This window comes from Chionomys nivalis, chromosome 20, assembly GCF_950005125.1.
Source record: "Chionomys nivalis chromosome 20, mChiNiv1.1, whole genome shotgun sequence".
In the NCBI taxonomy this organism is placed as follows: Eukaryota; Metazoa; Chordata; class Mammalia; order Rodentia; family Cricetidae; genus Chionomys; species Chionomys nivalis.
In genome coordinates, this window is record NC_080105.1 from 32,520,301 (window position 1) to 32,532,752 (window position 12,452).

Here is a 12,452-nt window from a genome sequence, read left to right on the forward strand (position 1 = left end):
ACCTCTCCACTATTGCTTAGGGTCTTAGCTGGGGTCATCCTTGCTGATTCCTGGAAATTTCTCTAGCGCCAGGTTCCTGGCTAGCCCCATAATGGCCCCTTCAATCAAGATATCTCTTTCCTTGTTCTCTGTCTCTGTCCTTCATTCATCTCAACCATCCCTGTGGCGGCGTAAATGAATGCAGAAAGATTATAAAAATATATACAGCTTTAATAAGGAAATAGACTTACAGGACCACAGGTTCCCGCGGAGAACAGGAAAAGCAGAGCAAAAAAGGCTGCTGGGATCACGCCCGGCAGATTTATCAGTAAACATTAGCCCAAGGCGAACACGCCCCCCAATGGGTGGGGCTATATCCCCAGTTCCCTCAAGCTAATTCATTGAAATTTAAATGGTCACAGGCAGTAATAACTACTACCATTTTGGACAGTGCTGGTCTAGAGACTTTCTAAAGCAACAAATAATTATTCCAAAAACAATTATCTAAAAAAAGGTAAACACCATACAAAAAGAAATCACAGGCCCATTTTCTCCACTCAACATGACTTTTCTAGAGGAAACCTTGTGTTATTCGGAAGGTTCAGAAATGATGAGTTGACTTAAGTTCCACAATTAGTTCCTTCCTTGTGCAAACCGAAGCCACGTATTTTGCCAGACTGGATTATTCTGAGACCACAGATAGATTTCTTTTGATTTCTGTGTATTTGTGCAGTTTATTAAACATGAGACTGTGTGTTCTACTGACTTTCACACGACAGGCTAACTCGTACAACGGACTGAAGAGACTTGAAATGAGCCACTGTGTCCACGGCTTCCTGACCCACATGGGACAATGCTGACTCGTCCACCTGGTGAATGAAAGCGAAACCCTCAGTGTTTCTTGGCACCACAGCAGCCGATGACGTCATTTGATGAGTGTGCTCCTGATGAATGGTGCAGAATGAAGGAAGGAATTAATTAATGCCCTAAGTTCCTTGTGTTTATAGTCAGGCCTGCCTAGAGATAGACTTCCCAGTACACACAATGGCATGTTATGACTTGTCCGGTTCATGCTACCAGAAAATTAGGGAGGTTAATATGGATTTCCTAATTCCTTCTAAATGATATCTGTTGGTTGTCATCTGTAATACAACTAATTGTCACTTAAAAATCGACTCTGTCCCTGAGTTCTTTTGTCAGGTCAGATCACGCTTTGGTGTTTAAATATGTAATCACCTTATTATAAAATAACTGCAGATACTGCAAACATTGATCAAATAAGGATGGAGAGGACCACATTAACCCTATCCATGGAAATAAGACACATTACAGCCTTTTCCCAACCACACACACACACACACACAACACACACATATTTTCTTAATGGATTAAAAGGTAAGGCTATAAAGACTTGTTAAGATTTAGGAAAGAATCTAAGAAAGTAATTTTAAAGTATTTACTATGAAAGACATAAAATGCTCTAAGCAAGGTTGAATAGTAGCTCAGTGGTTGAGCGGTTGCTTAGTGTGTGTGAGGCCCTAAGAGCCAGCCCAGCCCCACAAAACACAGGGGGAAAAATCCAAATGTGAAAGAAAAGGTTTACAACTTTGATTACATGAAAATATGGGACTCAGTCCAAAGACATCATTGTAAGTAAATATGGAAACACTCAGAGAGGAGGAATACTTATAAATAGGATTGATTCTAAAAGTATATGCTTAATGAAAAGAAGTCCCATAGGTCAATAAGAAAAAAAAAACTAAATAGAGAAGTGAAGAAATGTTTGATGGGAAAATGAGAACAATTAAGAAACCAAATTCAAGAGGAGGAGATGGAAATGGTGATTGTGTATACAGCGTGCTAATGGTGTTCCTAAAATATTTATTCATAACCTAATCCCTAGACTGTATGACACCAGGTGAGTGATGGTGGCAATACCTTTAATTCAAGCACTCAGGAGGCAGAGACAGGCAGATACCTGAGTTTAAGGTCTACATTGAGTTCCATGAAATCCAAGGAAACACAGAGAAACTCTGTCTCAAAAAAATTAATTAGTAACAAATTAAATTAAAAATAAAAATTACAATAGCAACAAAAAGAATATATTACATTGACGTTTTTGGATAAAGGGTTTTTGAAAACATAGTCGAAATTAAGAATTGTCCTGGAATCAGGAGTGTTAGTACACACGTTTAATTGAAGAGCTGGGGAAAGAGAGGCAGGCAGCTATGAGTTCTAAGCCAGCCTGGTCTACACAGCAAGTTCGAGGCTGGTCAGAGTTACATGGTGTGATTCGGTCTCACTTCCTCCTCCCCCAGTCAAAAGAAAAATTGTCTTGAATGGGCGGCCATTGAGTTAGGATTTTAGCTTAGTAGAACATTGACCTAGCTTGAACACTTTGATTTTCAGAATAGAAAACAAAACTAAACAGAATTAAAACAAACAAAAATAAAAACAAAATTTGAGTTGACCTGGGTCTTCGAAGTGGTTGTTAAATCTTGTATAATGTCCTCATGAACGTCACTCAGGACAGACATTGGAGGAGAAGGGCATTGCAGACAGCAGCAGGGGCTAAGTTATCCATGGATGCTTGCAGACACTACAAATTGGAGAGAAGATTACAAGGCAGAAAGCTTCCAGGAGCCTCCCTAGGAAGCACAGCCCTGCCAATACCTCTTGATTTGGGGTTTCTGGCCTGCATTGCTGTGAGAGAAAGCAGTTTTTACCTTAGTAAGGGTCATTTGTTACAACAACTGTACGAAAGTAACTGTTGTTTGACAAAACTTTTCCTGGTGAGGCACACACACACACACACACACCGTATTTATTCACCCCAGGGAGGAAGCCCATGACAGACCAAGGTACAGATACCACCCAAATTCAATTTGGTGAACCATTGCGTCTTAGTGAGATGACTTACAAAAATACAAGTGAGGGGTTACTTCCAGGAGCAAAAATGTCTCAAAGATGGCTGCATCACCAAAGAGCATCCCCAACATGAGTGACAGCTCACAAGAGCTGGGAACCTGGAGCACACTGCACAGCCTGCAGGCAGCTCAGAAGATTGGAGAATGTCCCTTCCAAGTGACTCTTTCCAGGCACCTCAGCTGGTTTCTGCTTCTCTCAGGCAACTGGTTTGGAATATCCCCATTGTCTCAGTGTGTGGGTGCACCCCTCGCGGTCCTGAGTTCTTTGCTCGTGCTCTCTCTCCTTCTGCTCCTCCTTTGGATCGTGAGATTTCAGTCCGGTGCTCCAATGTGGGTCTCTGTCTCTGTCTCCTTTCATCGCCTGATGAAGGTTAATATTCAGGAGGATGCTTATATGTTTTTCTTTGGGTTCACCTATGTTCATAGCAGCATTTTTTGTAATAGCCAGAACCTGGAAACAACCTAGATGTCCTTCAATGGAAGAATGGATGAAGAAAGTATGGAATATATACATATTAGAGTACTACTCAGCAGTAAAAAACAATGACTTCTTGAATTTTGCATACAAATGGACGGAAATTGAAAACACTATCCTGAGTGAGTTAAGCCAGACCCAAAAAAGAGGAACATGGGATGTACTCACTCATATTTGGTTTCTAGCCATAAATAAAGGACATTGAGACTATAATTCGTGATCCTAGAGAAGCTAAATAAGACGGGTAATCATTTTCAAAAGGATAGTGATGGCTTGAAAAGACACTGGAGCATGAAATGAAGACTCATCTCAGCGCATCGACTTAATACGCTTTTGCCGGGAATCTGAAGAAACAGAAGACCGCGAGAATGCCTATAACCTCTCACCCAGAAATGGAAAGAAATACCTCCTGTCCATGTGCCGAGGAGAGAAGGGCTCTTACAGGGGGTCGTAGAGAAATGGGCCATAGATCAGCAGAAGGAAGTAGGGCTGCTAAGATAAAAGTCTGCTCCATCACGGAAAAGCTTTCCTGGGTACTTAAACTCGGGAGAGCCATGCTTTGAGTGAAGATGAATTAATGCCATGCAGAAGCCAAGGCCATGGGGTTCTCTTGGGAAGAAAAACTCTGAGTTACAGAGTCTACCGCTTGGGTGCTGCTGAGCTTTCTAGCTCATGCCCAGGTGGTCGTAACCTCAAAAACTGACCTTGCGTCTGTTGCTTTAAGTGAGTGCGTGTGGAGATGGAGGGGATTTAATTATTTTACCTGTGTGCTCAGGTCTTTAGGACAAAATGGAAGGGCTTAGAGAGGTTTGCACACTTGCTGATTGGTTGTAGGGACTTGCCGTATTTGAATTATACCATCTGTGTCCAGTTGCAGCCCTAACTGATAGAAGCAGTCCTATTAATTATTTCTCTAGCCAGCTGTTTTCAGGTGTTGGGAGTGGTTTCCTGGCAGCTTCAGCCACCTGCTCCTGCGCGATATTCCTTGTAAACAAAGGTGTCTACATAGAGCAGCATTTTCTAATTGATTCCTAGGTGTGATCTCCCATGAGCAGAGTCAGCATTCTCTAGGAATGTGTTAGAGCCACAAATGTGCCGGCCTCACCAAAGAAGATCAGGTCCAGAAGGTCAGGGGCAAAGATCAGAAAGCTGTTCTACTAAGCTCTTCTTGGGATTCTGAGAAAAGCAGAAGCCCTCATCATGAGGGACTTTCAGGGAATAACATTCCATCTTGATGTTTACAACAGCTAAATTTTGAACGCATCCTGGGGGGAAGGGCTCAGAGCAAGAAGAAAGAGTCCCACCCTGCTGCCTTTTGACAGCAGTGGCACAGAAAGGGCATGGCCAGTGGAAAGTAATGTCACAGGAAAGAAATAGACCTCCCTCCCCATCTTCCGTTTGGTTTCAGCATGGAAGCCAAAGAGCGAGGAAGCTCCATTGACACAGACTAGTCTCTGAAGACTGGAGCAGAGGGTATAAGTTCAGAGTAGAGGGGAAATAACTTTTGGTGTTCTTCTCTTACTTAGCTACAAAGAGGAAAAGCAGAAGGTGGCATGGTAGAACTGGAGACAGGAAACACAGTGCACTCTTGTTCCACTTTCTTATACCATGCTGGGAAATAGCACCATCTGAGTCAGACAACCAGTTGTTGGCTGTTGCCAATATATAGAAGCACAAGAGATTAGGAGTCAAGCTACAGGAAAGAAGATTTTCCCTTTGCACACATTTAAACTGGGGTGCGTTTTAGTGGATGTTAGCCATGTTAAGTGACTCAAGGCTATTTCAACAATGTCCTAAGTAGGTTCCTTTTATTGGAGATGAATGAACTGAGGGAACCTATTGAAGAGAGCTGCGCTAATGAGATCATCATGTAACTCCTAAGCCCATGCCCTCTCAAAAGTTGCTAATAAAGAGGGGTGGAAAAGAAAGAAGCAGTTGAAGCGAGTTCATCTTGCGATAATCACTCAAATCACAACAATAACCACAAAAGTAGTAGGAGATAGCAGTGAAAGTCCAAGAAGGAGCTGGCTTCTCAGTGAGGAGATGGGAGCTCTCTGTGTTCACTCGCAATGCCGACAAGAAAGGGGCAGCTTTTTATTTTCCGATAGGATTTACCACTTGAAGGGCTGCCTCTGGGCCTCACATCTACTTCGACCTTTCAGGGCTTCGTAGACAAGCGACAAGTCAAGGGTCTTAGTCTTGTCTTACCCTGCCTTACCTTAGTCTCGGTCTTGCCCTGCCACCCAGGGTAACACGATTGTGTTGGGGAGATGCTATGATGCTGAAACAATTAGTTCCCCGAAGTCCTATACATCTCAAAGATGGCTGAAACAAACCGATGAGAAAAGAATAGTTTTTGTCAGGAGGGACCTGCTCAGTGATTTCTAGCTTAATACTTTAGGGTTGGTCCCACCACCTATGGTCAAGGCGTTCTGTGCAGCAAGCTGTCATGTCTGCCACATGAGTACAGGCCCTCTGCAGATAACCTGACAAGACCTTCTGCCAGCACTGGTTTCATAAAAGCTACTGTTTGTTCACTTTTAAAATGATTTCATATTTTCCTTTTTTAAAAAGCCTCCGTCATCATGTCTGTTAAAGACTCGCTGGGATAAAGCGCATTTTTGATTAAATAGTCAGCCATAAAATGAGTTTACAAGTACTGCATTTGGCACTGGCTTCCTGGTATCTTACTGCTTGGATATGAAATGAATGTTCTAGAAGAGAATTGAGTACTTTGACTACAGAAGCCTTAGATAACCGGATTGCCTCTATTCAGGTTTTGATTTTTCTTATCTGAGCTTGTTGAGGGCATTTGTCATTTCTGGTCTATTAATTATGAAGCAATAATGAGGGAATGTTCTAAATTTTAGAGGCTGGAATAAAGATAAATAATTTAAAGATAATCATTTTTTCTGAGAAATGTTCTAACTCTGAGATGTTCTTAGTAAAATTTTATGTTGTATTCATTTGTTATGTTTTGGCCAAGTTCAGTTGTGGGCACAATCTAGATTTTCTTGAAGTCTAGCTATTTCCTACTGGGAGATTATTTTTCAACAGTGGCTTTATACTTATATGTGTTTTGTGTATTCCAAGCTATTCTGTTGAGGAGATAATTCAGGTAGACTTCAGTCTTCCAATTCAAATAAAGCCAGTTCTGATCATCTCCAGAATGGTCTAGAGCTTTCATTAAGTTTCATCGTCTTCTGAAATACATAAACGTGGATTATTACAGTTCTTCTGAAAAGGCAGTCTTGGTTTATTTGAGCTTCATTTTCAACCTAAGCTTTTACAAGCAAGCACAGACGGGTTTTATAAGCAGTGCTAGAGTAACACATCATGGCTGGAAGATCAGAGAGAGCCTCCTCCACGTCTGCTGTCCCCTCAGGACGGGTGTGAAGGACACGGTGACTCTGATATGGATGTGTCTTGAGAAGGAAGCGATGCTGGCCTGGGATCCAGGAAAGTGGCCATGAATATGTGCTGTGTTCATTAAACAGCATTTTCATAACTGATTGTACCACTGTGATCGCTATCATGGCTTGGCACTCTGCCCCAATTCGTTGTTTGAACAAGATTCGCTCACCAAATGTAAAAAAAGCCACTCTGAAATACCAGATTGGAAAAACCTGACAAATCTATGTTTTTATGCATCTTCTGGAATTGGCTAACAATTAACATTAAGCCCAGAACTGATCTTTGCTTTGGGTAAATTTTCTTGCATTTTTCACGAGCTAAATCTCCCTTTTTATTTCTAGAAACTTCTTGAGAAAAAAACTTTTTTTTTTCCTCACTAGACCACAGAATATAAACTTTAGTAGCAAGAACATAGGCTTTGAAGTCGGAAAGAACTGGATTAGGCCGCTGCTTGTAACATTTAAAGTACTTCACAGATCTTTGCCTGTTTCTGGTTTGAAAATGGACAGAATAATTTTTACTTGATTAGTTACTGAAATAGTACACGTAGGGCATAGCAACATTTCAAATACATGTTTCAACTTCAGCCACATCTTGTAAGTCTTATACAATATCTTCAAATCCTATTTATTTGAGCAATAACCTGAAAGTACATTTTATGTCTCTAACGGGCAAAGATTAGAAAACGGTTACACAGGAAACTTGATCTTCTGGCATTGCACAACTAACTCTTGGCGCTGAACACTAATAAGCTTTCTTCCATAGATGCGGCTGTTTAAACTATCTTTAGCCCTGTTATCAGTGTTTCAGATTGGGCCATTTGGATGCAAATTAGCCAGAAAATGAACTCCAATAGAAGTGTTCATTTAGAGACCAATATTGTAGTACTGTGATCCAAAGAACTTTCTCCCAAAATAGGATCATGCCGAGGTCAGTAGTAATAAAACAAAAACATAAATCAAAGTAGAGCCTCCCCATAAATCCATAGCAATGCCCTTAGTTATCTCATAAATCAGAATTATTTACAAATACGTCAATGCAATATCTCTGGATGTTTTTCATGTGTGATAGATTATACAAATTGCAGAGACGCCTTTAATGTAACCTCTTGCAATGTAGAAAGAACCCTACTGTTTAATATCTCTCTGTTTGCCAACCTGAGAAACATTAAAGAACACATACGTCTTCATTTCACTTATCTCGGGAAGTTAATTACTGTTATCCTTTATTCTTTTATGTTGGTAGTTATCAAGCTTTCTCAGGCATCAGAGCCACCTAGGAGCTGCTGGGAGATTGCCGGACCTCCTTCCAATTGAGTTTCTGAATCAGAGGATTGTAGTGGGGCCCGAAGATTTGCATTTTTGACAAACTCCCAAGTGGTGCTGATTGCAGGCCAGGCTTTGAAAATGACCGTTCAAATCCCCCCAAGGCTCAAGTGTCCTAAACTCTCATTTTAAGCATGTAATTTGTGATGGTTAATTTTAGACATCAAGGTAACTGGATGGAGGGGTGCTGGGGTGACTGGGGTTTCAGAGTGTGTATCTGGGAAGGTGTTTTCAGAGGAGAGTGGTATGTGTGTGCTGGGTATCATAGGGAAGGGCAATCCCTGACGGGCAAACCAGTATCGTTTAATCAGCCACTGCCCCAAAAGAACCAAGAAGGCAGGGGAAGAGGTCATGACCCCCCTCTTCTGGAGCAGGGCATTCTCCCCTTGCCCTTGGGTGTCAGAGCATCGGGTTGTTCACCCTTTGGAATCAGCTCTCTTCACAGTGGCATCCTAGGGCCCATCAGTTTCATCCCTGGATTGGTAACTTCCCTGTTGATTTCCTGCATCTCTAGTTTGGACCCAGCCACATTTTCCCCTTCCCTAGTCCTCCTTCATTACAAATAGTCTATGATGATGCTTATCAGATCACAATGCTGTAAGCCAGTTCCTCTTGGAAATCTCCCATTTGTATTTGTATCTTTCTATGTATCTGTTTCTTACCATTGGTACTGTCTCTGGAGAACTCTAATTGATGCATAACTATTGGGAAATGTTCATGTCTGTCTTAGGGTAGAAGGGGGGCGTTTTGTCGAGGCATGTAGATGCGGCTCTCTGGGGTGGGTATGAGGAACAGGACGGCTTCCAATGTCCTCTTGTACTCTCATGCTACCCGTTTCGGTCCTCAATGAGACATCCTGCACCAAACTGAAAAGACTTGTGCATAGTCAGCTCTGACAAGTGGTTAAGTGCAACACTGCAAGACGCACTGTTACAAAAGCAAATGAAAGAAGACAGGAGAGAAGCAGTCAGCATTTCTTCCCAACACACAACCATTCATAATAATTAAGGTTTATTAGGTCACGAGGCGGGCCTCAAAAAATCCAAACTATTGATAGACGTAACTATCCTCTTCAGAGTGCCATTAACAAGAAGATCCATTTCTAAAATTTATAAAGAAGACTTTGGGGGTGGGGCGGGGAGGGGAGCAAGAGCGCCTGTCTATTCTTCCAGCAGACCCTTGTTTGAATCCAACTCCTTCACAGCGACTCACAATGTCTGTATCTCCAGTTCCAGGGGCCCAACTCACTCTTCTGCACGCACATGGTACACAGGAACGCAAGTAGGGAGAACACTCATACACACAACATAAAAAATAAGGGTTAAAAGTAGGATGAAGAGCGTAGCAACTGCCCTGTCTCTCCACTGAACTCTTGCTCTCCAGACCAAACCAAAGCTCATGAGGCAGTGTTGGAGTACTCTGAATATGACTTACTGTCCTAGCGGGTGGATCACAGAAAACCTCACCATAGCAGTTTATTCTTTTGTTTTGTTTAGGTTTTCTTACTCCTCTACTTTCTCTGACCATCCCAGAAATAAGAGCAGAGAACACTTCAGGATGCCCTAGTGCTGATTCAAAGAGCAGAAAAAGGAATATAGAGGATTGGGGGCTCACTCGGTGATAGAGCATTTTCCCCAGTGTCTATAAAGCTCCATGTTTGAGAAACACTACTGCAAAAGTAAGGCAAAGTATAATGTTCCGAAATCGTTTAGAATTCCCCTGTTGACTGTTCTCTCATGCCCTAGGCTTGGAGTAGGGCTACGTCCAAATCACTGTCCCACTGAGAAAAGAAATGTTTAATGGTCCAAGCTTCTGAGCTATAACTAATGCATATATTTAGATTGCAACACTGTTAAGTAGTGACATTTAGGAAAAACCTAGATATCCGTGGAAAAGAATGAACAAATACACACTGTGAAATATCCAGGCGGTGGACTAAAGAGCAATGGTTTAATTTAATGAATGAAGGCTGTGAACATCAACATATAAATCTTAAAAATAATGTCAAGGAGTGCACTGCACAAAGCTATAATATAACCTATATCGGTTTTAGAAAATGCCAAATATTATTTGGGGGTGTGTATGCTGAGAAATTATCGAAAGGGGAGAACGAAAAATTCAAAGACAGGAAAATGATTGTACTCGGTAGAGGACTGAGGAAAAGATTTCTGAGGAGTGAGTAACAGAGTTGCTCCTGGATTGAGGAAAAGATGTCAAGATTTGGCTAATCTAGGTGGTGGCCAGGTTAGTGTCCTAGAATATGGCTGTGTAAGGAAGGATGGGTCCATGGCACAAAGAAACTGTGGTGGCCAACTCTGAGTGTCAATCTGATTGGATCAATAAGCCCCTTGGATGTCAGGAAAGCATATTCTGGGTGTGCTAATGAGCACACGTCAAGAGAGGAATAACTAAGAGGGGAAGAACCCATCCACCCTCCTAACCCAGGACAGCAGCAGCCTATAGTGATGGCTCTGGATGCATTAAAGTGGTGGTGGTGGTGATGTGGGGTAAATACAGGTTTTCTCTCTTTCTCTGCCTTTGTCTTTTATTATACGAGATGTTTTGCTCTGCCGTATCCTGCCAGCCATGATGGACAGAAGCTTCTGGACCCATGAGCCAAAATACATGTTTCTTCTTTTAAGCCATTTAGGCCAGGTTTTACATCAGAGCCTTGAAAAAGTCTGAGTGGGGGAGGGGTGGGAGGGAGGATTGTGGTTAGAATGTAAAATGAATAAAAAGTAAAAAGAAAAAGTCTGATTAATACAGAAACTTATCTTTGAAAGTTTTACTGACAACTCAACACCTATAGTGGCTGCAGCTGAGGACTCACACAGTCAGGACCCCAAGGGCAGGCCAGTACAGATGCCTGAATACTAACACCTGGAAGCGCATGGGCCAGGTGGCCTTGTGTAGGCAGTGGAGAACAAGAGACCTATCTTGAACAAGGTAAAAGGTGAGGCCCAACACTTCAAGTTGACCTCCACATGGCTGCTGGGACATGTTTGCACTGCACACACATACATGAAGGCACATACACAAAGTTAATATATTCCAAAAGAGTGTGTACCGCAACTCTTCAATTTAATCTATAGAATGTGGAAGTGCAAAGCCTAGGCTGATTGTGTTAACAGCTAAAATTGTTGCAATGGTGTGTGTGTGTGTGGTGTTGTTGTTGTTGTTACTGCTGCTGCTGTTGCTGAGGTCAAATTCAGAGCCTCTTCCATGTTCCTCAACACCTCTGCTATTTCCTTGGCCTCTGTATGTGATCTTGACAATTAATATACTATTGTTACCTATTAGGAATATTAATATATTTTCTCATTAAAACCCACATTTTAACTATTTATTGTTGTTCTTCCTTGTGTAGTGACCCCAGGAAGCAAGGGAAGCAAAAGTGAAGAGAAAACCAAAAAGAGGAAGGGGAGCAAACACAAGGCAGTGTGCCATCAGCTAGCTATAGCTCTAGACCATCTAGCTGGTTACCTGGCCACGAGAGACTCCGGCAAAACCACGACACGGAATAATGCCTCTGTTGCACTGTGCTGTGTCTCGCAACGACCTCATAAAGGCAAATACACTTCTAGGCTCTTCTTTTCTTCCTTCCCTCACAGGTCAAAGTTTGGCTTTGTTTCTAGTCCCCTTCCTTAGTCCCTCAGGTGGCGTGACTAATGGAGCCATAATGTACCATGGTGACTTGTCAGCTTATATTACTTATATTACCCTTCCTACAGCCTACAGCCTGCTGCCTGGAGGCTCAATGGTGAGCAGGTGGGATTTAGCAGTGGAAGGATAAAACATGCAGATTGAGATGCTGTAGGGTTGGGCCCTCAGCAACACAAGAGGACAGAGAGCATCTGCTTGAGTCAAAAGGGGGTGTTCTATAGCAATAACTCGCCTTCCATTTCAAAGGTGGTGATAAAACTTAATGGTTCTTAAGATTCTTAACAAGATCTCTCTGTGGCTACGCCATTCGGCATTCTTGGAAGATTACTAACCCTGAACAAAAATCTGTGGCCAAGCAATTTCAGGAAAGCATATAAACTGAGTCTGGTACTCCCAAGTCTGCGGTGAACAGTGCCTGTAATATCATTCTGGATCATCTTATCGAGCCAGGAAATAAAGAGGCTGCCAAAGTCAGGACGAGTTAAGAGGACCCAATGCCAAGCAAGGAGACACTTGCTGACCGAAGGAGATATTCCTTTCTTTCTGCTTTTTGTGGGAGTGGGGTGGGGTGGGGATGGGTTGAGACAGGGTTTCTTTGTGTAACAGCCCTTGCTGTACAGGAATGTTCTTTGTAGATCAGGCAAGTAGACTAGGCTGTCCTTGAACTCA